Genomic DNA, 26,533 nt, shown 5'->3' on the forward strand with positions numbered 1-26,533 from the left:
GTTTTTTTGCCCTCCAAACTTATGTCATGCTCTCATCTTTTGATTTGAGCACTCAATGTTGTCTCACTAGTAAGCGAAAAACTATGGAAATACAGTTTCTTCTTACTCCCAATAAGATTGCCACCTGAAGGCCCTTTCTCTACAGAATTCTGGAACCACATGGTACATATATAGAACGAGAGGGTATTATTTGTACATACTTTGTCTTCCTTTGTTCCCCCAGTCACAGATGGCCTGGGGCTTAGGGGGCCCTGGCTGCCACTTGTCACCAGCTCTGGGTCACCTTGGTCCTGGTGATGATGATATGGATGGGGTATGTCAGAACAAACCTGGACAGAAGAGCCTGCTGACTGGGACAGCTCAGCCAGCGCTTCCGTTTGGGTTTATCCCAGAAGGGATCTGCCTCTGGAGCTTAAGAGTTGCCCCTGCAGATAATAAAGAGAAACTGCAAGTGTAATATTGCCCACAGGAATGGAGTGGGCAAAAAGGAAACAATAGGACCCCACTAAACTAGAATTCATAATAGTTCAGTGTGATCTCAGCTGAAGTCTCATTAGATATAATGTCAATTATTTTCTACTGCTTCACAAGATATAGTTGGGATTTGGGTACTATAAGAACATAAATCACAAAAAGGGAAGGAGAGGGAGAAAGAACTTGACTCGGTGTGATGATGGAGATGGAGGAAGAGCTGATGGGGAAAAACAATCTGGAAAAGTCATGGGGCTGTGATTATGGCCAGGAACTAGACAGGGAGTGACAAGGGGAAAATCATCTTGGGAGGTTGCCTTTGTCCACCCCACCATTTTGCTGAGGTGGGGCTTGCTTGGAGGAAAGGACTTACCAGTGCAGGTGGGGAGGGTAAAGGAGTGATGGAGATTTTGACTATGCTGCAGATCCCAGTTGAGTTCTTGGCCTGTGTTTAGAACTATTCCTTGGTGTGGAAGATAAACGTGCTCCTTCAATTTCACTGCTTTGATTTCTCCAAAAGACTGAAAAGTGCCACCATGTGAACTTAGACTTGGAACATTTGTGTAAATAGGTCAAGGCTTCCTGGAATGGCCAGCACTGGGGCAGAGGAAGGGACATGTCGAGCAGGTGGAATGGGGCAGGGACATGGGGGGGAGAAGATCACCTGTACTGGGAGAGAGATATTCTGAGACTGGGAACTATGGTGTGTGTAGTGGCAAAAGCTCTATCCCTTCCTTGACTACTACCCCCTTCAAACCAAGGTGACACCACCCTCTTTTCCTTCCAATCCTCCACTTCCCCAAAGGTGTGGGAGAAGAAAAATATCTTGTTACTACCTGCCACTTTTTAGGGAAGTACTCTTCCCAAGTACTCCTCTTTGAAGAAAACTCAAGCTAAGAGATCTAACTTAAAATGAAAAGGATCTTTCTCCTACCTCCTGGATCATTCCTGTCAGCATGAAAACATCACTCAATTTTAAAAATCCACCCCTGACCCACTTTCACTTTCCCCTCTGGCTTTCAGCTTACTTCTCTATTTCCCCTTTCCACAAAAGTCCTCAAACTGTGGCCAGTATCCATATCCCCATTCCCTTCCTCCCTTTTGCTCATGAAACCCCTTTCTCATGCTTCCCCACAATCCATGTAACTTCCCTAGTCAAGGCCACCATTGCCACATCTGAGGTTGGGTCTCAGGCTCCATCTTACTAAGACCAACAAGCTCTATTTGGCAGGGTTGGTCACTCCCACCTTCTGAAAACATGTTCCTCACTGGGTTTCAAAGTACAGTTTTGTCATGGCACCTCTCCTGCCTCAGTGGTTTCTTGCTCTTGGGTCCTCCTCATTCTTCTGACCTATTCTTTCTATCTATCTATCTATCTATCTATCTATCTATCTATCTATCATCTATCTATCATCTATCACCTATCTATCTACCTACCTACCTATCATCTATCATCTATCATTCTGTTTCTCTAGAATATAAGCTCATGAAGGCAGAAGCTTTATTTTTATATGTCACTATATCCCCAGTTTCTAGAACCATACCTGGAGTAAAGGAGACAGACACTCAATGTTTTTATGTGTTCTTGAATGAAGGGATAACTGTTTTTAATGTTCCCCTTGTGACCATATGTCTTTGAGATTGAGTGAGACCTTACAGATAGTCCTCCTTCACCTGATACCAACCTCGTGTCTCCCAAATGTCACTCATATTTACTTATCATCTGTATTATTGTTTCATTAGTATTGTTTTGTTAATTGAAATTCATTTGTTAAAGATGGAAATTTGTACTTCACAATACATAAAAAAATAGTATTACTTACTGAGTTTTAGCTAGCTGCCATTACCTGCAGAGAGTTCTTAGTCTGAAACCTCCTTGGTTAAAAAAAAGGAGACTGTAAAGTCCTAGGGAGGATTTAGGAAAATAGCACCTGAGGATTTCTCTGAGAGGTAGTCAGAAGGATTGAGGGAGAATTCAAAAAGGAATCACTTTCTTATCGTGTGTTTTGATGCTGCTTGTCTCTTTGTAAACCACCTAATGCCACCACTTAGACCCCTGGAGGTACAGGCTGCACAATGCAGGACACATTGCACTAAGTCATACATACCAGGATTCAGACACCTATTTGTTTAGGTCTGATCCATGGGCAGCCAGCACACAGACTGGCCTTGTGTTTTGCTTCAGCGGCACTCCTGCATCTCTGTCTGGTGACCACCACAACTCTGGGGTTTGTGTTGGATGGAATACTGGACCTGTTTTATGAGAGCCCAAGGTATGGATAAAATGCTTGTCTTTGACTTTGGAGTTCTCATGTTTAATTTTATCCAGTGATTGAGCCATAATTTAGCTCTGCTTAAATAATTTAGAAAAGAAAACAACAAGTTAAAATATAGATAATAAAACTAAAAACAAATGATGTAGAAAGAAAAATAATTTAAGCAGAAATCTGATAATTGATTCTTTGAAAAAAGAGTCATTAAGCAATAACAGCTTTGATAAACAAATGAGAATGAGGTTAGGATTTGGAAAATTTAATAGCTAGTACAAAAGATTAATATTTGAGTTGACTATAATTTTCAGCTAGAGGTTAATACATCTTATCAAATGAAATAGATGACTACTTACAAATATACATAATACCCTCAAAGATGCAAAAAGAATTAGAGAGCATGAATATAACACTAACAGAAAGGAATGCAAAATTACAAAAGTTTCTAATGGACCATTTAATTTTTTTAAAAAAGATTTTATTTATTTATTCATGAAAGACAGAGAGAGAGAGGCAGAGACACAGGCAGAGGGAGAAGGAGGCTCCCTGCAGGGAGCCCGAAAGCATTTAATTTCAATGAAGAAAATATTCCAACTCTCTAAGAACCAATTAACTCAGTAATAAAAAGTATAAAAATAGAAAGTTATGACGTAGTAATAATCTATAAAATGAATTAATAATATCTGTGTACAGGGGTTGTTACAAGCATTAAATGGGGAAATACCCATAAGGTGCATAGAACAGTGCCTTGCACACAGTTGGCACCCACTTCACGTGGCTATTATTACTCTGTTATTATTCTTCAATTCATTTTTAGAGGCAAATATGATTTTAAACTCACATTAAACAAAGATAATGGAAAGAATATTTTAGACCAATTTTGTTGGTAGACATAGATGCAAATGCCCCAAAGAAAAAATGTGTAAGCCAAGAAAACCACACATTAAAAGAATTATCCATTAGACTCAAGGAAATCCATTAACCTAGTTTACTACAAATAAAATACCAACTAATGTAATGAAATAAAAATAAATGTATCAAAACCTTATAGATTAGAGCTCTGAAAACAGGAGTTGTGCTTTTTTCTTAACATGATAAACAGGGGCACCTGGGTGGCTCAGCAGTTGAGCATCTGCCTTTAGCTCAGGGTGTGATCCTGGTCCAGGGATGGAGTCCCACAACTGGCTCCCTGCAGGGAGCCTGCTTTTCCCTCTGCCTATGTCTCTGCCTCTCCCCGTGTCTCTCATGAATAAATAAATAAAACTTTAAAAAATATGATAAGCAGGGTATTTAAAATCAAGAGTCAATATGTTTATTGAAGACTTATACTTTTTCCATAAAAAGAAGAACAAAATATGAGTATTCTCTATTTTCATTCCTTGCTTAATATCTTGCTAGAAATGCTGGGGATAGCTATCTGAAAAGAAAAAAGAAATAAAAACATAACTTTTTGCAAAATATCTATCATAGCTAAGCTATTAAAATAAGTGCAATCACTGCTAAAAATAGCTGAGCAAAGTTGCAGAATGTCACACAAAAATTAGTAAATTGCTTACTGATGGATCAATAGTAAATAATTAGCAAGAAAAAGAATAAAAGAAAAAAAGCAATGAAAATGGTTATTTCATTCCCACTAATGATGAAATTGGGTATTTGGAATTTATTTTTTATTTTTTTTAAGATTTTATTCATGAGAGATAGAGAGAGAGAGAGAGAGGCAGAGACACAGGCAAAGGGAGAAACAGGCTCCATGCAAGGAGCCTGACGTGGGACTCGAAACTGGGTCTCCGGGATCACGCCCTGGGCTGAAGGTGGCGCTAAACTGCTGAGCCACCAGGCTGCCCAAGTATTTGAATTTTAATTCAGCTTAGGAAATAAGATATTTGTTCAAAGGAAATTATAATGAGTAAAGTAAGGGAACATATAAAATAGAAATATGTTTTAATTGAAAGGTTTAATTAATTCATTAATTCTTGCTTCCAAGTAAGTAGATAGATATGTTATTAATAATATATAAATACATCCCCAATAGGAGACACTGTACCAAGTACTTAAACATTAGTTTTAAAATTCTACCCCAAAGTCTATAGCTTTGCAACTATGATATATCAATGCAATGGAATATTATACAGATATAAAAAGGGAAAATGTATTGATTTCTGGTTATTTGTCTATGGCATAGACTTTAAGAGCAGAACATAAGATAGCATGTACATATAGATGACATGTACATCTACCAACAAAAATAAGATGTTAATTTGGAATGTGATGGGAACAATTTGAGGTATAATTTCTGCTAGTTTTTTCCCTGCTAAGTTGCTTATGTTAAACATGATGTAAGAATTAGGCCATTGTAGGCAGTCATCTGCTCTGCTTCTGAGCTTTTCTGAGCACCAACAAACATTTTCAGATATCTCTGCCAAGGATGAGCATTAGAAGGTGTTGGAATTACTGGATAGGCCTTCATAGTCGGGAATGAGGGCAGGACTGAGAGGTTATCCTGGAATCCAGTGCTGTGTGAGTTTAGGAAGTTTGTAAAGTGATGGGATTGGATTCCTGTATGGTTTCCAAGGTCCCTTATAGGTCCCTGATACTGCTTGTCTTTGAGAATTGGAAGAGTAGATGTCATTAGGCTTACATATTTTGGGGCATTGAGAGGGGTGTCTTCTTCTCCCCCACATTATCACTGACCTGTTCAGTTGATCTGATTTCTGCCAATCCCACCCAAGGAAGCTGCCTCCTCCTGAGTTGCTCCTCCTTGCTAAGGAGGGGCAGATGGTTCATCAGCAGCCTAGAGCCAGGGACTCAAGCCTGGACCCCATTGGAAACAAGATGCAAAGCAAGTGTGTGGGGGTTCCACACAGGGCAGGACGAGCAAGGAGGCAGAGAGAGCAGGGCTCATTCCCTGATTCTTGGGCCAAGGAAAGATGTGTGGGGTTCACACTTGAATTATTTGCAGGCTGCTCTTGGCCTCTAGGGAGCAGTACTCAGTGGGCATTGTTAAATATAAATGTACAGTAATTGCCTTGAGTCTGGCTGGGCCCAATTCTCCTGGACTCCAGACACATCATCTCCTTAGGGTTTTTCTACTGGAAAGTTATTACTTCAAGTGGTTTAATTTGTTACTTTTGTCTACATGGAAAGTCTTACCATTTTCTTACTTTTTATCTTCAGTCCAGGGAATTCATACTGTTTATTCAATCAGATCAGAACTCAGTGTTCATACTAATAGTCATTAAAAAAATTGTGATGAAATGCATACAATATCAAATTTACCATTTTAATCATTGTTTATTGTGCGTTTCAGTAGTGTTAAGTACATTCATATTGTGTATAACTAACCTCCAGAATTCTTTTCACCTTCCCAAACTGAACCCTGTACCCATGAAACAACTCCCCATTCTTCCATCTCCCCAGCCTCCTAGCAACCACCACCGTATTTTCTGTCTTACCTACACTAGGTACCTCATATAAGTAGAATCATATAGTATGTGTCGTTTTGTGACTGGCTTATTTTACTTAGCCTAATCTCCCCAAGGTCCATCAATGTTGCAGCAGGTGTCAGGATTTCCTTCCATTTAAGGTTGAATGATATTTTGCCATATAGAGATAGTTCATTTTTTAAAAAATATTTTATTTATTTATTGATGAGAGACACAGAGAGAGGCAGAGATACAGGCAGAGAGAGAAACAGGCTCCCTGTGGGGAGCCCACTTTGGGACTTGATCCCAGGACCCCAGGATCACGTGCCCAGAGCTGAAGGCAGATGCTCAACCACTGGGCCTCCCATGCATCCCAGTCCATTTTCTTCTTTTATCTGTTGGTGAGACATTTAGATTGCTTCTATTTTTTGGTTATTGTGAATAATACCACTACAAACATGGGTGTACAAATATCTCCTTGAGATTCTACTTTCAGTTCTTATCAGTAAATATTCAGAAATGGAATATCTGGATCATGTGGTAGGTAGTATGATTCTTAATTTTTTTTAGGAACCTCCATACTATTCTCCATAGTGGATACACCATTTCACAATTCCCAGCAGTGCACAAAGGCTCCACTTTCTTTACATCTTCATCAACACTATTTTATGTTTTTACTTGCTAATATTTATCAGGAACACAGAAGAATGGGCAGAGGGAACATCAATAACTATAAAACACACGTGAGACATTGAGAGAGTCACAGACAACAGTGTCGGCAAGTATATGCAAGCATGGGAGGGGCACTGTGACCTGGATGCTTATACATATGAATTTATGGTCCAGGGCCTAAAACTGTCCTGCCAGATGGAACTCAGGCACCAGCAAACGGTAGAAACACTTTTGTCTTCTAAGGGCCTTCTTGACCATGATAATTGAAACTTTTGTAATTATTTTGTGCAACTGGGAGAGAGGTAGAATGGATACTGTTTTATATATGTATGTATGTGTGTCTGTGTATGTATGTGTATATATGTATATGTATACATGTATGTGTGTATATGTATATATAGGTATGTATGTGTGGGTATATGTATATATGCATGTATGTGTGTATATATGTATGTATATGTGTGTATACGTATATAAATAGTAGTAGCCATCCTAATGGATATGAGTTTTTTTTAAAGATTTTATTTATTTATTCATGAGAGACAGAAAGAGGCAGAGACACAGGCAGAGGGAGAAGCAGGTCCCATGCAGGCAGCCCAATGTGGGACTCAATCCCAGGACCCCAGGATCATGCCCTGAGTGAAAGGCAGATGCTCAACTGCTGAGCCACCCTGGCGTCCTTGGATATGAGGTTTTGACTTGTATTTCCTGAATGATTAGTGCTTTGAACATTTTTATATGTGATTGTTGGTCATTTGTATATCTTTGGAGAAATGTCTATTCATATCCTTTGCCAATTTTTTGATAAGGTCTTTGTTTTATTATTAAGTTGTAGGAGTTCCTTATAGATTCTGGATATTAAGCCCTCATAAATAAATATTTTCTCCTATTCCATAAGTTATTTTTCACTCTGTTCATTGTGTCATTTGATATACAAGAGTTTTAAATTTTGGTATTCATATTATCTATTTTTTCTTTTGTTTCATTTGCTTTGGGTGTCATATGTAAGAAATCACTGCCAAATCCAATAGCATGAAGGTTTTACCTTATGTTTTCTTTTAAGAGTATTGTTTTTAATGAGAAAATACTCCGCATCACTTGCCATCAGGGAAATACAAATCAAAACCACAATGAGATACCACCTCACACCAGTGAGAATGGTGAAAATTAACAAGACAAGAAACAACAAATGTTGGAGAGGATGTAGAGAAAGGGGAACGTTCTTGCACTGTTGGTGGAAATGTGAACTGGTACAGCCACTCTGGAAAACTGTGTGGAGGTTCCTCAAAGAGTTAAAAATAGAGCCACCCTACGACCCAGCAATTGCATTGCTGGTGCAATCTTTTTACCCCAAAGATACAGATGCAGTGAAATGGCAGAACACCTGCACACCAATGTTTATAGCAGCAATGTCCACAATAGCCAAACTGTGGAAGGAGCCTCAGTGTCCATCGAAAGATGAATGGATAAAGAAGCTGTGGTCTATATATACAGTGGAATATTACTCAGCCATTAGAAAAAATGCATACCCATCATTTGCTTCAACATGGATAGAACTGGAGATTATTATGCTGAGTGAAGTAAGTCAATCAAAGAAGGACAAACATTATATGGTTTCATTCATTCGGGGAATATAAAAAATAGTGAAAGGTATTAAATATTTTTTTTTAATTTTTATTTATTTATGATAGTCACAGAGAGAGAGAGAGGCAGAGACACAGGCAGAGGGAGAAGCAGGCTCCATGCACCGGGAGCCCGATGTGGGATTCGATCCCGGGTCTCCAGGATCGCGCCCTGAGCCAAAGGCAGGCGCCAAACCGCTGTGCCACCCAGGGATCCCAGTGAAAGGTATTAAAGGAGAAAGGAGAGAAAATGAGTGGGAAATATTAGAAAGGGAGACAGAACATGAGAGACTCCTAACTCTGGGAAACGAACAAGGGGTAGTAGAAGGGGAGATGGGTGGGAGGATGGGGTAACTGGGTGACAGGCACTGAGGGGCACTTGACGGGATGAGCACTGGGTGTTATATGTTGGCAAATTGAATTCCAATAAAAAATATAAAAAAAGAATTTGTTTTTAAATTATTTTTAAAAATTTATTTATTTTAGAGGGGCAGGAAGGCAGAGGGGGAAGGGAGAGGGACAAGCAGCCTCTGCTGAGTGTGGAGCCAGGCTCCTGGATCCTACAACCCTGAGATCATGATCTGAGTTGAAATCAAGAGTTGGCCACCCAATCAACTGAGCTACCCAGGCTCCCCTTCTTCTAAGAGTTTTATAGCTTTAGCTCTTACATTTAGGTCTTTGACCCATTTTCAGTGAATTTTTGTATGTGGTAAAGTGAGGATCAAACTTTATTATTTTGCATGTGGATATTCCATATTCCCAGAATTATTTGTTGAAAAGACTGTTCTTTCCCCATTGAATGGTTTTGGTACCATTGTCAAAAATCATTTGACCATATACATGAAGGTTAGTTTTAGGGCTTTTTATTCTGTTCCATTGGTCTGTCTTTCTTTATGCCAGTACTATACTGTTTTGATTATCGTAGCTTTGTAGTAAGCTTTGAAATAAAAAAGTATGAGACCTTTAACTTTGTCTTCTTTTTTCAAGATTGTTTTGGCTATTCAGATTCTCTTGAGATTTCATATAAGTTTGAGGATAGCTTTTGCTATTTCTAAAAAAAAATGCCACTTGCGTTGATAGAAATTGCATTAAATCTATAGATTGCTTTGGATAATATTGACATCTTAACAATAAGTTTCCCAGTCCATGAATATGGGGGTCTTTTATTTATTGGTGTTTTTTTAAATTTAATTTCTTTTTAGCAGCTTTTGGTGGTTTTTAGTGTGTAAGTTTTTTGCCTTCTTGGTTGGTTTTATTCCTAGAATTTTATTCTTTTTTCTTTTTAAAAGATTTTATTTATTTATTCATGAGAGACACAGAGAGAGGCAGAGACATAGAGAGAGGGAGAAGCAGGCTCCTCATGGGGATCCTGATGCGGGACTTGATCCTAGGACCCTGGGATCATGCCCTGAACTGAAGGCAGATGCTCAACCACTGAGCCACCCAGGTGTCCTTATTCTTTCTTTCTTTCTTTCTTTCTTTCTTTCTTTCTTTCTTTCTTTCTTTCTTTCTTTCTTTCTTTCTTTCTTCTTTCTTTCTTTCTTCTCTTTCTTCTTTCTTTCAGATTTTATTAATTTATTTATTCACGAGAGACACAGAGAGAAAGGCAGAGAGACCGATTGAGGAAGAAACAGACTCCTCACAGGGAGCCCGATGTGGGACTCGATCCCTGGACGGGGATGACGCCCTGAGCCAAAGGCAGACAACCGCTGAACCACCCAGGTGTCCCCCTATTCTTTTTTTGAGAGATTTATTTATTTATCTATATATTTTTTTAAAGATTTATTTATTTATTTATTTATTTATTTATTTATTTATTTATTTATTTATTTATTTATTTATTTATTTTAGACAGAGAGAGAGAGAGAGAGAGAGGCAGAGACACAGGCAGAGGGAGAAGCAGGCTCCATGCAGGGAACCCCACGCGGGACTCAATTCTGGGACTCCAGGATCTCGCCCTGGGCCAAAGGCAGGCTCCAAACCGCTGAGCCACCCAGGGATCCCCGAGATTTATTTATGTATCTTACAGAGAGAGAGTGCACATGCACAAGTAGGGTAGAGGAAGAGGGGAGAGAAAATCTCAAGTAGACTCCTCACTGAATACGGAGCCTGACTTGATCTCATAACTCAGATCATGACCTGAACCTAAATCAAGAGTTAGTTGCTTAACTGTCTGAGCTACCCAGTTACCTCTATTTTATTTTTTTGATGCTATTGTAAATGAAATTGCTTTCTTAATTCTTAGTTTCCTTTTTTGGACTATTCATTGTTTTTTTTTTAATATTTTTTTCTTTCTTTCTTTATTTATGATAGTCACAGAGAGAGAGAGAGAGAGAGAGAGAGAGAGAGAGAGGCAGAGACACAGGCAGAGAGAGAAGCAGGCTCCATGCACCGGGAGCCCGACGTGGGACTCGATCCCGGGTCTCCAGGATCGCACCCTGGGCCAAAGGCAGGCGCCAAACCGCTGCGCCACCCAGGGATCCCCTGGACTATTCATTGTTAATGTGCACAAACATAGCTGATTTTTGCATGTTGATTTTGTATCTTTCAATTTTGCTAAATTTGTTTATTCTAATATTTTGCGTGTGTTATCTTTAGGTTTTACAACATATAATATCCTTTTGCCTGTGAACAGAGGGAATTTTATTTTTTCCTTTCCAATTTGGATGCCTTTAATTTCTTGCCTAATTGCTCTGGCTACTAGGACCTCCACTATAAAGTTGACAACCTTGCCTCATTCCAGATCTTGCAGGAAAAGCTTTCAGCTTTACACTATTAAATATCTTAGCTGTGAACTTGTCATATATGGTTTTTACTATGCTGAGCTATATTTTTTCTGTACTTAATTTGTTGATAGTTTTTATCATGAAAGGATGTTGAATTTTGTCAAATGCTCTTTCTGCATCTATTGAGATGATCAAGTGATTATTTTCCCCTTCCTTTTGTTACTATTATGTATCACACTGATCAATTTGCATTTATTGAACCATGCTTGCATCCCAGGGATTAAATTCCACCTGATCATGTCATAATCCCTTCAATATGCTCTTGAATTCAGTTTGCTAGTACGTTGTTGAGAATTTTTATACCTATGTTCATCAGGGATATTGGCTTGTAATTTTCTTTTCTTGTAGTGTCTGGCTTTGATACTGGAGCAATGCTGGCCCCATAAAATGAGTTTTAAAGTGTACCCTCCTCTTCATCTTTTGGGGGAAAGTTTTAGGAGGATTGACATTAATTTCTCCTTAAACATTTGGTAGAGTTCACCAGTGAAGCAATCTGGTCCTGGACTTTTCTTTGCTGAGAGATTTTTTATTACTGATTCAGTCTCCTTATTAGTTATAGGTCTGTTCACATTTTCTTTTTCTTCATGATTCATTCTTGGTAGATTGTATAGTTACAGGAATTTATTCATTTTTTTCTAGGCTATCCAATTTATTGGTATATAATGATTCATAGTAGTCTCTTATGAACCTTTGCATTTCTGTGGTATCGTTTGTGATATCTATTTCATTTATGATTTTATTTTTTGAGACTTTCTCCTTGTTGTCTTGCTAAAGATTTGTCAATTTTGGTTATTTTTTCAAAAAAACCAGTTCTTAGTTTGTTGATTTGTCTCTGTTGTCCTTTCAGTCTCCGTTTCATTTAATTTTGCTTTTACCTTTGTTATTTCCTTCATTCTGCAAACGTTGGGCTTAATTTGTTGTTTTCTCCTTCCTTGAGGCATAAAGTTAGGTTGTTTATCTGTGATTTGCTTTTTATCTATTTATTCATGAGAGACACAGGGAGAGGCAGTGACAGGCAGAGGGAGAAGCAGGCTCCTAGCAGGGAGCCTGATGCCCAGGATCATGCCCTGAGCTGAAGGCACACGCTCAACTGCTGAGCCCCCAGGCATCTCTATTTGTGATTTTCTTAGTGCAGACTTAGTTTATATTGCTATAAACTGCCCTATTATTACTGCTTTTGCAGCATCCCATAAGTTTTAGCATGTTATGTTTTCTATTTACATTTGTCTCAAGATGTTTTTTGATTTCTCTCATGATTTCTTCTTTGACCCATTGATTGTATAGGAAAGTATGTTTAATTTCCATATATATGCGAATTTTCCAGGTTTCCTTCTATTATTGATTTTTACTTTCATGTCATTGTGGGTGTAAAAAATGCTTGATATGACTTCAGTATTCTTAGATTCGTTAAGATTTGTTTTGTGATCTAACATATGATCTATTCTGGAGAATGTTCTGTGTGCACTTCTACTACTGTTGAATGGAATGTTCAGCATATGTCTTTTTTTTTTTAAGATTTTATTTGTTCATGAGAGACACAGAGAGAGAGGCAGAGACAGACATAGGCAGAGGGAGAAGCAGGCTCCCTGCGGGGAGCCTGATGTGGACTTGATCCCAGGACACTGAGATCATGACCTGAGCCAAAGGCAGACGCTCAACCTCTGAGCCACTCAGGCATCCCGCATGGCTTATTTTTTTTTTTTTTATCCATTTAACCTCTATGTCTTTTGATTTGGGAACATAATCCATTTACACTTAAGTTAGTTATTAATAGGTAGGGATTTACTATTGTCATTTTGTTGACTATTATCTGGGTATTACATAGATCCTTTGTTCCTCTCTTGCTATCTTCCTTTGTGATTTGGTGATTTTCTATAGTGGTGTGTTTTGATTTCTTTCTCTTTATCTTTTGTGTATCTACTGTAGATTTTTGCTCTGTAGTTAAGCTTGCATAAAACATGAAGCTTGCATAAAACATCTTATAGTTATAAAGGTCTATTTTAAGCAGCTAACAATTTCTATTGCATATAAAAACTATACTCTTTTTCTTTCACACATTTTATGTTTTTTTAAAAGATTTTTATTTATTTATTTGATAGAGAGAGTTAGAGAGAGAGAGAGAGAGAGAATCACAAGCAAGGGAAACAGCAGGCAGAGGGAGAAGGAGAAGCAGGCTCCACGCTGAGCAAGGAGCCCAGTGTGGGGCTTCATCCCAGGATCCTGGGATCATGACCCAAGCTGAAGGCAGATGCTTAACTGACTGAGCCACCCAGACACCCTACATTTTATGTTTTATATCACAGTTATTGTATTTTTATATTGTGTATCCATCAATGCATTATTGTAGCTATGCTTCTTTTTAATACTTCTGACTTTTTTTTTTGAGAAAGAGAGAGAGAGAGAAAGAGGGAGCAGAGTGGGAAAGGGCAGAGGGAGAGGGAGAAAGAGAATCTTAAGCTGGCTCCACGCCAGCCTGGAGCCCAGACATGAGGCTTGATTTCATGACCCTGAGATCATGACCGGAGCCAAAATCAAGAATTGGATGCTTAACCAACTGAGCCACCCAGGTGCCCTAATAAATTTGCCTTTTAACATTTATGTTAGGGTGAAGGAAGTGATTTACATCCATCATTACAATATTCGTGGGTTTTTTTTTTTTTTGAAGGGGAGAGAGAAAGCACACAGGGGAGGGAGGGGCAGAAGAAGAGGGAGAGAGAGAATCTTTTTTAAAAAAGATTTTATTTTTTTAATTTAGAGAGAGAGAGAAAGAGAGAGCGAGCAGGGGGAGGGAGAGAAATAATATCAAGCAGACCCCACCCTGAACATGGAGCTCCACACATGGCTCAATCTTACAACCCCAAAATTATGACCTGAGCCAAAACCAAGAGTTAAATGCCCAGCTGACTGAGCCACCCAGGCACCCCAAGAGAATCTTAAGTAGGCTCCACACCCAGTGTGGACCTTGACTTGGGGCTCTATCTCATGACCTTGAGTTGAAATCAAGAATTGGATACTTAACCAACTGAGCCACCAAGGCATCCTCATTATTTGTATATTCTGAATTTGACTGTATACTTTCCTTCAACAGTGAGTTTAAACCTTCCTATGTTTTCCGGTTACCAATTAACATCCTTTCATTTTGGCTTGAAGAAGTCACTTTAGCGTTTCCTCAAAAACAAGTCTAGTGGTAATGAATTCCCTCAGCTTTTGTTTGGGAAAGTCCTTATATTTTCTTCTTTTCTAAAGGACAACTTTGCCAGGTGAGGAATTTTTTTAAAAGGATTTTATTTATTTATGAGAGAGATTGTGTCTAATATGGGGATGACCACATGGCCACCATGGAACAGGGGACTGGAATGCATAAGGATAGTGACTCTAGGTTCAGGGGCACTGGATGGTCCACAGTGGTGATGGCTCTGTTGCTCAGATGCTGGCACCTGCAGAACAGCAACAGAGGTAGAGTTTGGAGTGCAGATGCTCAGAGAATGACAGTGGCTATGGAGTCCTGGCATTGGCTAGCCCACAATGGCAATGGCTCTGTTGCATGAAATGTGAATGCATACCAAGTGGCCACAGAGGCAGGGTGTAGAGTATGGTTGTGTGTGTAGCAATAATGGCTCTAGGGTTTGGGGTCCTGGCTAGCCCATAGGAGTCATGTCTCCGGTGCCTGAGACATGGATGCATATGGAGCATGTGGAGCAGTCATGGATCTGGGATTGGGAGAGCACATGCAGAGTGGCTGTGGAATCAGGGTCTGAAGTGGGGGCACAGGCAGAGCATCCAGGGCTCTGGAGTCTGGGGCATGCATGAGGTTTAGGGAAGCTGGAAGCTCTGGTACTAAGGTGGCATAATAGCAACTCCTTCTGGGGGATGTACAGCAACATGTCCCTTTTTGGGGGGTTCTTTTGTTGCAATGGCCGTTATTTACCACAGTGTCAAAAATTTCCTGTGACTCCTGCAAAGCAAGTCACTGGGGTCTGTGCCAATGAACACTATGGAATCTTCCACTAAGAAAGCTGTGAGGGAGTCTGCAGTTTTTGAATTAAAGTCTATTTTGTGTGATATCAGTATAGCTACCTGTGTTCTCTTTTGGTTATCATTTTCATGGAATATCTTTCTGCATCTTTTAACTTTTGACCTATGCATGTCATTAGATCTAAAGTGAATCTTTTATTGGGGGCACCTTGGTGGCTCTGTTGGTTAAGCATCCAACTCCTTATCTTAGCTCAGGTGTTGATCTTAGGGTTGTGAGTTCAAATCCTGTGTTAGGCTTTATGCTAGGCATGGAGCCTACTTAAAAAAAAAAGTAAAATGAATCTTTTGGAACACCTGGCTGTCTTAGTTGGTGGAACATGTGACTTGATCTCAGGGTTATAAGTTCAAGCCCCAAGTTGGTTGTAGAAATTATTTAAAAAAAATAAACTTAAAAAGAAATAAAGTGAATCTTTTTTTAAGAGGTGGGGAGAGAGAAAGGGGAAGGGGCAGATGGAGAGGGAGAGAGGATCTTAAGCAGGTTCCATGCCCAGCATAGACACTGATGGAGGGTTCAGTCTCACAACCCTGAGATCATGACCTGAGCCAAAATCAAGTCTTGGACACATAACTTACTTAGCCACCCAGGCACCCCTAAAGTGAATGTTCTATAGACACAATATCATTTGATTCTGTTTCTAACAATCTCTTTTGATTGAATAGCTTAATTTTTATTTATATTTATATTTATTATTATTAAATATTTATTTATATTTAAAGTAATTACTGATAGGGAAGGACTTGCTATTATCACTTTGATAATTATTTTCTGTATGTCATACAGCCTTTTTGTCCCTCATTTCCTACTTTACCACCTTCTTTTGTGTTTGGTTAGGTTTTTGTGGTGACATGTTTTGATTCCCTTCTCATTTGCTGTTGTGTATATTTTATAGATATTTTCTTCGTGGTCCCCCTGTGGATTACATAAAACATCCGAAAGTTATAACAATCTATTTTAAACTTAACTTCAATCACATGAAAAGAACTTTATTCCTTTACACTTCCACACTCCGCCCCCATTTTCTGTTATTGATGTTGTAAATTGCATCCTTATATATTGTGTACCCATTAATATAGATTTATAGCTCTTTTTTATGCTCTTGTCTTTTAAATCCTATAATAACAATAAAAAATAGAGTTACAAGCCAAAATTACCATAATACATGTGTTTATATTTGTTCATATATTTATCTTTACTGGAGAACTATATAGTATGTATGGTTTTTGAATTACTGTGTAGCAAAAAAAAAAGAAAGAAGAGAAAAGAAAAATCCATTTCTACTAGCTTATTAGAGTACTAAGGGAATGTTACACACTCCTAGTCTCATTCTTTTTTTTTTTTAAAGATTTTAAATTTATTTATTCATGAAAGATACACAGAGAGAAGCAGAGATACAGGCAGAGGGAGAATCAGGTTCCCTGTGGGGAGCCTGATGTGGGACTCAATCCCAGGACCCTGGGATCATGACCTGAGCCAAAAGTGGATGCTCAGACACTGAGCTACCCAAGTGTCCCTCCTGGTCTCCTCTGTGAGAGGTATTTGAAAAATTCTGGCTTTTGTCATTGCTAAAGTAACTTCACCAGCACTGGGGTTTGTTGAATTAAGCCCCATAGTCCCGTAGATAATTTAATGGATATGAGCCTATTATGTTTCAGTCAACTTCCATAGGGCTTTTTCTCAGGTGAATATAATTTCTGGGTGTGCACATAACAGCCTTTTAAGTTCTACTTTAATGTATATGTTCTGAGAGAATTGAAACTGTGAAAGAAATCTTGACTTTGAGTGGCAGGCACTAGAGTTGTTGCATAAGTGTGTTTCTGTGGTGAGCTGTGTTCATATTCTCAACCCGCTTGTACTAGTCTGATTATAATCTGAACTTCTTAAAGTTCGTGTGCCAAGTTGAGGTCATTGTTTAATATTCAACAACGATTATGCCAGCAAAGCAGTGCTGTGGGAAAACATCAGATATGTGTTGTAATTGGTGACTTGATTTGAGTTGCAACATACTCTATCTAGCTATTGATTTCAGCCACCACTCCTCCATCTATTTCTGTCTTCTAGGTCTGCAACCTTGGATATTTAGAACTCAGCTCATAGAATCCTAGTATGTGGGTACTGAGAACATATAGTACAACCTTCTTATGTAATGGACAATGAGTTGAGAGTGAAAGGATTTTGACCACGGTCAAGTGAGTGAATGACAGATTGGAGTGGGACCTTGGGTCTAGGCTCCCATGACTTCTCCCCAACAATACTGTTCCAATTGTCCCTTCATTTCCTCCATAATGTCTGCCTGGTCTGACCTGGCTGTTTCCTGCTTTCCACTCTCTGCCTTCTTTAATGCCCCTGTTTGTAGGTCACTTTGTAACCCAGAGATGCTCGGTGGCCCTTGACTACATTCTTGGAAGAAATTCTAAGCCACAATTTACAAAGGTGTTCTGGGTGAAGCCAATGGGAAGCCTGGGCCTTGTCCGCTTGGCATCATTGTCTTCTTACATCTGTTTTCTGCCTCCATAGGTAGCCCCTGTTTGAAAAGGGCCGTTCCAGGAGGTCAGAGTTGACCTTTGGCTGATTTTAGAGTGCTCACTCAAGCCAATATCCAGTTCTTTCCTTCCTGTTCTTTTTTCATCCTTTAGACATGTCCTCTGTTACAACCCAGGAATTCTGTGTGTTGTATCCCTGTGGGGATTTTGCTTTCCAGAACTATGCCAGACTCCATGGAGAGAGCTGCAAGCCCTTGGGAGTGGCCTGTAGAAGCTCTGGAACAGGCAGTATTAGCAGTTGGCAGGCCAGGAGAGAATGGCTGAGCAAAAAAAGGCTCATGAATAAGCATGTCTTCTTTTTTTTTTTGTATATTTTTTTATTGGAGTTTGATTTGCCAACATATAGCAAAACACCCAGTGCTCATCCTGTCAAGTGCCCCGCTCAGTGTCCATTACCCAGTCACCCCATCCCCCTGCCCACCTCCCTTTCCACTACCCCTTGTTTGTTTCCCAGAGTTAGGTGTCTCTCATGTTCTGTCACCCTCACTGATATTTCCCACTCATTTTCTCTCTTTTCCCCTTTATTCCCTTTCACTATTTTTTGTATTCCCCAAATGAATGAGACCATATAATGTTTATCTTTCTCTGATTGACTTACTTCACTCAGCATAATACCCTCCAGTTCCATCCATGTTGAAGCAAATGGTATTTGTTGTTTCTAATGGCTGAGTAATATTCCATTGTATACATATACCACATCTTCCTTATTTTTAAAGATTTTATTTATTTGTTTATGAGAGAAAGAGAGAGAGAGAGAGGCAGAAACATAGGCAGAGGGAGAAGCAGGCCCCTTGCAGGGAGCCTGATGTGGGGCTCAATCCCAGAACTCTGGGACCACGCCCTGAGCTGAAGTCAGATGCTCAACTACTGAGCCACCAAGGAGTCTCTAAGCATGTCTTCCTATGCTCTCTCACTAGGCATGGTATTTAATGATAGAGAAATAAAAACAATTTTAGTTCTTTTTAAAAAATATTTTATTTATTTATTCATGAGAGACACACACAAAGAGAGGCAGAGATACAGGCAGAGATACAGGTACTTTCTGGAGCTCTTTTGTAGTGAGCTGGCACTTCCTGAGATGACAAATGTGTCTCTCTTTTAGGAACTATGGCTGTCTGATAACCTAACTCTAGCAAAAAGTTTGGAAGATACCCACTGGAAGCGAGCATCGAGCACACTCCCCCTTTTTTGCCATACCATGCTAGAGGTAACCCTGGTATTAGTATCCTAAGGTTATCATAGCAAATTACTGTAAGCTGGTGGCTTAAAACAACAGAAATTTTACTTGAATGGCAAAGTCAATAGGGTATGGATCATCACTGGTGAAAGCCAAATGTGGCCATTATTCCCTTTGCCAATAGTTAGTCTAGGAGTGGATATATGATACAGTTCTAGCCAGTGAACCATAAAGGGAAATCTTCTAGGGGCTTTTGGGAAACATTATCCTCCATGATAAGAGAGAAGTGTGTGAAGAGAGAACTCCTTTTACCACCACCCCCACCTTCCCTTCCTAGGTTTTCCTTTATTTATTTATTTATTTATTTATTTATTTATTTATTTATTCATTCATTCATTCATTCATTCATTCATTCATGAAAGACACACAGAGATAGAGAGGCAGAGACAGAAGAGGGAGAGGCAGGCTTCATGCCAGGAGCCCGATGTGGGACTCGATCTCAGGACTTCAGGATCACGCCCTGAGCTGAAAGCAGGCGCTAAACCACTGAGCCACCCAGGGATCCCCTATTTTCCCATATTTATATGAAGATGTGATGCTCAGAGCTGCAGCAGCCATCTTGCGGCCATGAGGGGAGGTACTCTGAGGATGACTGAGTTGAAAGACTAAAGGAGTTTTGTTTTGAATGACTCCATTTCACCAATCCTGGCACTACCTACCTCCAGAAGCTTTTTTTTTTTTAATTTATTTTTTATTGGTGTTCAATTTATTTATTTATTTATTTATTTTTTCATTTTTTTTTTTTAAATTTATTTTTTTATTGGTGTTCAATTTACTATCATACAGAATAACCCCCAGTGCCCGTCACCCATTCACTCCCACCCCCCGCCCTCCTCCCCTTCTACCACCCCTAGTTCGTTTCCCAGAGTTAGCAGTCTTTACGTTCTGTCTCCCTTTCTGATATTTCCCACACATTTCTTCTCCCTTCCCTTATATTCCCTTTCACTATTATTTATATTCCCCAAATGAATGAGAACATATAATGTTTGTCCTTCTCCGACTGACTTACTTCACTCAGCATAATACCCTCCAGTTCCATCCACGTTGAAGCAAATGGTGGGTATTTGTCATTTCTAATAGCTGAGTAATATTCCATTGTATACATAAACCACATCTTCTTTATCCATTCATCTTTCGTTGGACACCAAGGCTCCTTCCATAGTTTGGCTATTGTGGACATTGCTGCTATAAACATCAGGGTGCAGGTGTCCCGGCGTTTCATTGCATTTGTATCTTTGGGGTAAATCCCCAACAGTGCAATTGCTGGGTCGTAGGGCAGGTATATTTTTAACTGTTTGAGGAACCTCCACACAGTTTTCCAGAGTGGCTGCACCAGTTCACATTCCCACCAACAGTGTAACAGGGTTCCCTTTTCTCCGCATCCTCTCCAACATTTGTTATTTCCTGCCTTGTTAATTTTCCCCATTCTGACTGGTGAGAGGTGGTATCTCATTGTGGTTTTGATTTGTATTTCCCTGATGGCAAGTGATGCAGAGCATTTTCTCATATGCATGTTGGCCATGTCTATGTCTTCCTCCAGAAGCTTTTTTATGGGAGATAATTAAATGTCTTTGTCACTATTGTTCGAAGCTAGATGTGTCCTTTCCAATATAGTTGATATTCTGTGTCTTCACATTTCCATGTATCCTTGAAATAAACTACCATTACTGAGGGCCACCTAAGTATATCTCTGTTCTTTGCAATTTGAAAGAAACTTCTACCTATTTTTCACTTTGTGTCCTGGGGGCCATGCATGTGGTATATTCAGGTCCTCTCATAGGATTGAAAGTTAGAGGCTTTGTATGACCACATCTATTAATCTTGCCTTCCAGCTTCTATTCTCCCTTTTTTGTGAAGCACCCCTCTCCTACTCCAAGTTCATTTCTTATCAATAGATTGACTCTATTCTTCTGCTCTGGTTTTGGGCAGGCAAACCAGGCTTAGCCAATCAGAGTCAGAGTGACTGGTTTAGGGGTGAGCATGTGCTTGATTCAGACCAGTGAGGGTTAGACTTGCAACTTTTGCTAGAACAATTGAGGTAAGGTAAGAGACATGGTTGATTATTTTTTTTCTTCCATTTTTTGATTACTAAACTATGAGGATGTGAGCTTGGAGCTGCTGCTGGCCACCTTGCACTGTTAGGGAAAAATGTTGGGGAGGGAAACCAACATGATTATTAGAGCCAGTAATTTCTTTTTGCATTTATATTCATTATCATTGGATTTTTCTTATTTGTAAAAGAGATCTCTGACACATAATGTCTTATTTTTCTCTTCTCTGTCTCCTAGGAGCCCCCATGCTTTCTCCCTGATGGATTATGTTAGTGTTTTGGGATTACAGAAAAAGATATTACATCAAAAGGGTTTGCAGTCTTGGCCTTGCATTTCATCCTCTGATTTGTTGAGGGTAATTTTGTTTCTGGCCACACAGCTACCCCTTCTTTTCCTGGCCATTTGTACAAATCTTAGTGATGCCCTCAGCAAGTGGGAGAGTCTACAATGGTGTCTGACAGGACTACGATGTGAGTCACATATGCCTTTTCAATTTTCTAATAACCATATTGAAAACATAAAAAGGAAGAGATGAAATTGATTTTAATAGTATATATCATTTAATGCAATATATATCTCAAGGCTATCATTTTAAATATGTGACCAATATACAAATTAATAATTAAATGTATTACTTTCTTTATACTGTCTTCAAAATCCAGTAAATTCATATAAAGCTTTATAGTAAATCTCGATCCAGAGCAGCTGCATTTGAAGTGCTCAATAACCCAGTGGCTGTCATATTGGACAGTTTACCTGAGGAAGGAAAAGAAGCCTGAAACAGGGTCAAGAATTGGGAAGGGAGGGACACCTGGATGGCTCAGGCATTTAGTGCCTGCCTTCAGCCCAGGGCGTGATCCTGGAGTAACAGGATTGAGTCCCACATCGTGCTCACTGCAGGCAGCCTGCTTCTCCCTCTGCCTATGTCTCTGCCTCTCTCTCTCTCTCTGGGTCTCTCATGAATAAATAAATAAAATAAAATAAAAAAAGAATTGGGAAGGGAAAAGTAATGGTCAAGGTGTCAATAGGCCCCTCACACACACTTAATTTCAAGAGTTTTTTTTGTGCAACAGTTGAAACCAAATTGAGAAAGCATTGTGCCCAGATTTTTGCTATAGGAAGGAGTGTCATGAGGAACACCTTCATACAAATGGCAGGACAGGGCTTGGCTTCATCTGACAATGACAAGATTCATGTGGTTGGAGGACAGTGAGTGCAGCAGATGGTGATGGCAGGGACCTCAGATGCCAGTGGCAGGAGTCTAACTTTTATTAGTATATGGGGAACCCACCAGAGGGCCTTCAGTGGGAGAGTGAGATAATGTTCTTTCCCTGAAGTGGCAGTGTGGAGACTATCTGGGAGCAGGCAGAGTAGAAGAGGGGGGCTGGTTGGGAACTCTGCTAGGTATTCAGGAGAAAGATGATGGCAGCATGGCCAGGATGACGGCAGTGGTAGTGGTTAGGAGATGCATTCTGTGAGAGAAATGTACAGGCCTTGAGGATGGATGGAGGTGGGGGAAAGAAGGAGAGAGGGAGATATCAAAGAGTTCTGGCTAGAGCATTTTGCCATCTCTCACCTTGTTTTTCCTTCTGGCCTGATCCATACACACCTTCTGTGCTTTGGGAGGCAAAGGATGGGAACTGGATTGTCTGCTTCATGCTTTAATGTGTTTATTTAGCTGCTTCTCAGGCTTGTTTGGGTAACCTGAGCTCTGATGTGGGTCCCACAAGCTCATTAGTCCCAATGCTGGGATGGAGCCCAAGGGCCCTCAGTGGACAGGGATGACTTTGAGACTAATGTTGGCCCCACTCAGGGCCTAGAACACTGCTCAACACACACTAGGCCTTCAGTAAAAACATCTTTTTGTGAGTGTTTTGTGGCTGTTTGTGAAACACATATTGGAAACAGCACATGGACTTCCACCAATACAACTCATGGTTTTGTCTTTTTTTTTTAATTTTTAAAATGTATTTATGATAGTCACACACAGAGAGAGAGAGAGAGAGAGAGAGAGAGAGAGAGGCAGAGACACAGGCAGAGGGAGAAGCAGGCTCCATGTACCGGGAGCCCGACGTGGGATTCGATCCCGGGTCTCCAGGATCGCGCCCTGGGCCAAAGGCAGGCGCCAAACCACTGCGCCACTCTGGGATCCCCCATGGTTTTGTCATTTAGGAATTTCCCAACACCTGCTATCAGGAGGTTTATCTGAACCTCAAACATGCCTGGAAGGTCAGCAGGAAGGTTCTTGTCCTGGCTTTTGTTTAGATCCACAAACATTTTCTGAGCACTATTCTGGAACTCAGGTAAGAGATGCCTTTGGTGGGGGAAAAGTCAGACCCATGAACAAACTGATTCAATATGGTGGAAGGTAAGCCTTGGTGCTTTGGGAGCACAGAGAAGCACACTTGTCTCCGAAGTGGGTTAGGAGGAGCTGATACCTGGTCTGAGGCTTCTAAAAATTTATTTTAAAAAATCAAATGTATAGATGTACATGCTATAAAAAGTTGAACAGTACTACATTGGTTATAACAAAATTAGTGGTGCCTTGCTCCACTGGACCTCCATTCCCATTTTCCCCTCCAGAGTCCATTTTCAACCAGTTTAGTAGTTTCTTCTGGTATTTACTACCATGTCATTACATGTCATGCTCCTTACTGCTACTTCTTGATTACTTGGAAGCTGAGAGTTGAGGTTGCTAATATCTTCTTGCTCACACCCAGTTTCCACCCTCCCAAAGCAGGGGTGGGAATTTGATTCCTATTCAGTGCTTCATCAATATGATGTAAGTATTTATTATTCATAGTTGAGCCACTTGCACGTCTATGTTCCTGTTTCTTTCTCTCAACAATTTTTAATTTTACTTGGAATCAATAGTTCCTTTTTGTAAAATTTGATTTTTCTATCCTTCATCATCCGTTTTACACGAAGCATCACTCCCTTCTCTGTACTCTGCTGTGTTGAATTACCTGTTCCTGTGGCTCCTCTTTCTTGGTTTTCTCTCTCCTTTTGTAGCTTTCATTAGAATGATGCAAAGGAGTACATTTTTTTCCTTTTCTTTTTTTTTAAGATGTGCATGTCTGAATATACCTCTTTTCTACCCTCATGCTTGATTGATGGTCTGGACATAGAATTCTATGCAGGCTAGAATTTTCTCTCGGAATTTGAAGATACAGAGTCTTTTTTTTTTTTTTTTTTCTCTCTCTCCCATTCCTTTCCACTTGACCTGGAAGACACAGGGTGTTGCTTCTGGTATTGTTTTAAGAACTTGATGCCCTCTAATCTCTAAGTTTTTGTATGTGACCTGTTTCTCGTACCACCTCAGCCCCACCCCATTTCTGGAAGCTTAGGGGAATCTTCCTTTTATCTCTAGTGTTCTGAACATTCTTGATGGTGTGCCTTCATCCATTATTCGAGGCAAAGCTGTCTGAGAGACCTTTCTGCAGTGACACAAATGTTCTCTGTGTTGTCCAATATGGTTTCCTCCAGCCACATGAGGCTGTTGTGCACTTGAAATGTGGCTGGTATGGCTGAGGAACCGCATTTCTGATTTCATCTTTTTTTAAATACATTTATATTAAAATGTAACTAGCCACATGTGTCCAGGGGCTACTGTATTTGACCATACTGTGTATTGGCTTTTCAATCTGGAGACTCTTGCCCTTTGGTTCTGGGGAGTTGTCTTGAATTATTTCTTTCCTTTTTTTCTTATTTTAAAGATTTTATTTATTTATTCATGAGAGACACACACAGAGAGAGGCAGAGACATAGGCAGGGGGAGAAGCAGGCTTCCCCGCAGGGAGCCAGATGTGGGATTCGATCCCCAGACCTGGAATCACGCCCTGAGCCAAAGGCAGATGCTCAACCTCTGAGCCACCAGGCATCCCTCTTTCCCTTTTTTCTATTCTCTGCCCTGAAACTCCAATTTGTTTGATAGAACTTATACAGTGATTCTTTAGTTTTCTTATATTTTCTCTCCATTTTCCATCTCTTTGTCTTAATTTTTTTTCAAGTGATTTCCCTAACTTTACCTTCCTCCTTTTTAGGGAACGTTACATCTTCCATCAATACTTTTTATTTCCAGGAGCTCTTTTTATTTTTTTTTATTTTTTGAATGTTTGCTTATCATTTCTTTTTTTTTTCTTTTTTTTAATAAAATAATTTTTATTGGTGTTCAATTTACCAACATACAGAATAACACCCAGTGCTCATCCCGTCAAGTGTCCCCCTCAGTGCCCGTCACCCACTCACCCCCACCCCCCGCCCTCCTCCCCTTCTACCACCCCCAGTTCGTTTCCCAGAGTTAGGAGTCTTTATGTTCTGTCTCCCTTTCTGATATTTCCCACACATTTCTTCTCCCTTCCCCTATATTCCCTTTCACTATTATTTATATTCCCCAAATGAATGAGAACATATAATGTTTGTCCTTCTCCGATTGACTTACTTCACTCAGCATAATACCCTCCAGTTCTTTATTTTATTTTATTTTTTTTTTCATTTTTTTTTATTATTATTGGTGTTCAATTTACTAACATACAGAATAACACCCAGTGCCCGTCACCCATTCACTCCCACCCCCCGCCCTCCTCCCCTTCTACCACCCCTAGTTCGTTTCCCAGAGTTGGCAGTCTTTACGTTCTGTCTCCCTTTCTGATATTTCCCACACATTTCTTCTCCCTTCCCTTATTTTCCCTTTCACTATTATTTATATTCCCCAAATGAATGAGAACATATAATGTTTGTCCTTCTCCGACTGACTTACTTCACTCAGCATAATACCCTCCAGTTCCATCCACGTTGAAGCAAATGGTGGGTATTTGTCATTTCTAATAGCTGAGTAATATTCCATTGTATACATAAACCACATCTTCTTTATCCATTCGTCTTTCGTTGGACACCGAGCCCTCCAGTTCTATCCACTTTGAAGCAAATGGTGGGTATTTGTCGTTTCTAATAGCTGAGTAATATTCCATTGTATACATAAACCACATCTTCTTTATCCATTCCTCTTTCGATGGACACTGAGGCTCCTTCCACAGTTTGGCTATTGTGGACATTGCTGCTAGAAACATCGGGGTGCAGGTGTCCCGGCGTTTCATTGCATCTGAATCTTTGGGGTAAATCCCCAACAGTGCAATTGCTGGGTCATAGGGCAGGTCTATTTTTAACTCTTTGAGGAACCTTCACACAGTTTTCCAGAGTGGCTGCACCAGTTCACATTCCCACCAACAGTGTAACAGGGTTCCCTTTTCTCCGCATCCTCTCCAACATTTGTTATTTCCTGCCTTGTTAATTTTCCCCATTCTGACTGGTGTGAGGTGGTATCTCATTGTGGTTTTGATTTGTATTTCCCTGATGGCAAGTGATGCGGAGCATTTTCTCATGTGCATGTTGGCCATGTCTATGTCTTCCTCTGTGAGATTTCTCTT

The 26,533-nt window shown here is 39.9% G+C and overlaps 1 protein-coding gene across 2 annotated transcripts in view; it reads left to right on the top strand.

Annotated features, from left to right (window-relative positions):
* LOC144319578 (cytochrome P450 3A12-like) overlaps positions 1-26,533 on the top strand; it is a 79,512-nt gene that overhangs the window by 866 nt on the left and 52,113 nt on the right. The window lies entirely within an intron of this gene.

The sequence above is a fragment of the Canis aureus genome, chromosome 8 (genome assembly GCF_053574225.1).
Source record: "Canis aureus isolate CA01 chromosome 8, VMU_Caureus_v.1.0, whole genome shotgun sequence".
NCBI classification, from domain to species: domain Eukaryota; kingdom Metazoa; phylum Chordata; class Mammalia; order Carnivora; family Canidae; genus Canis; species Canis aureus.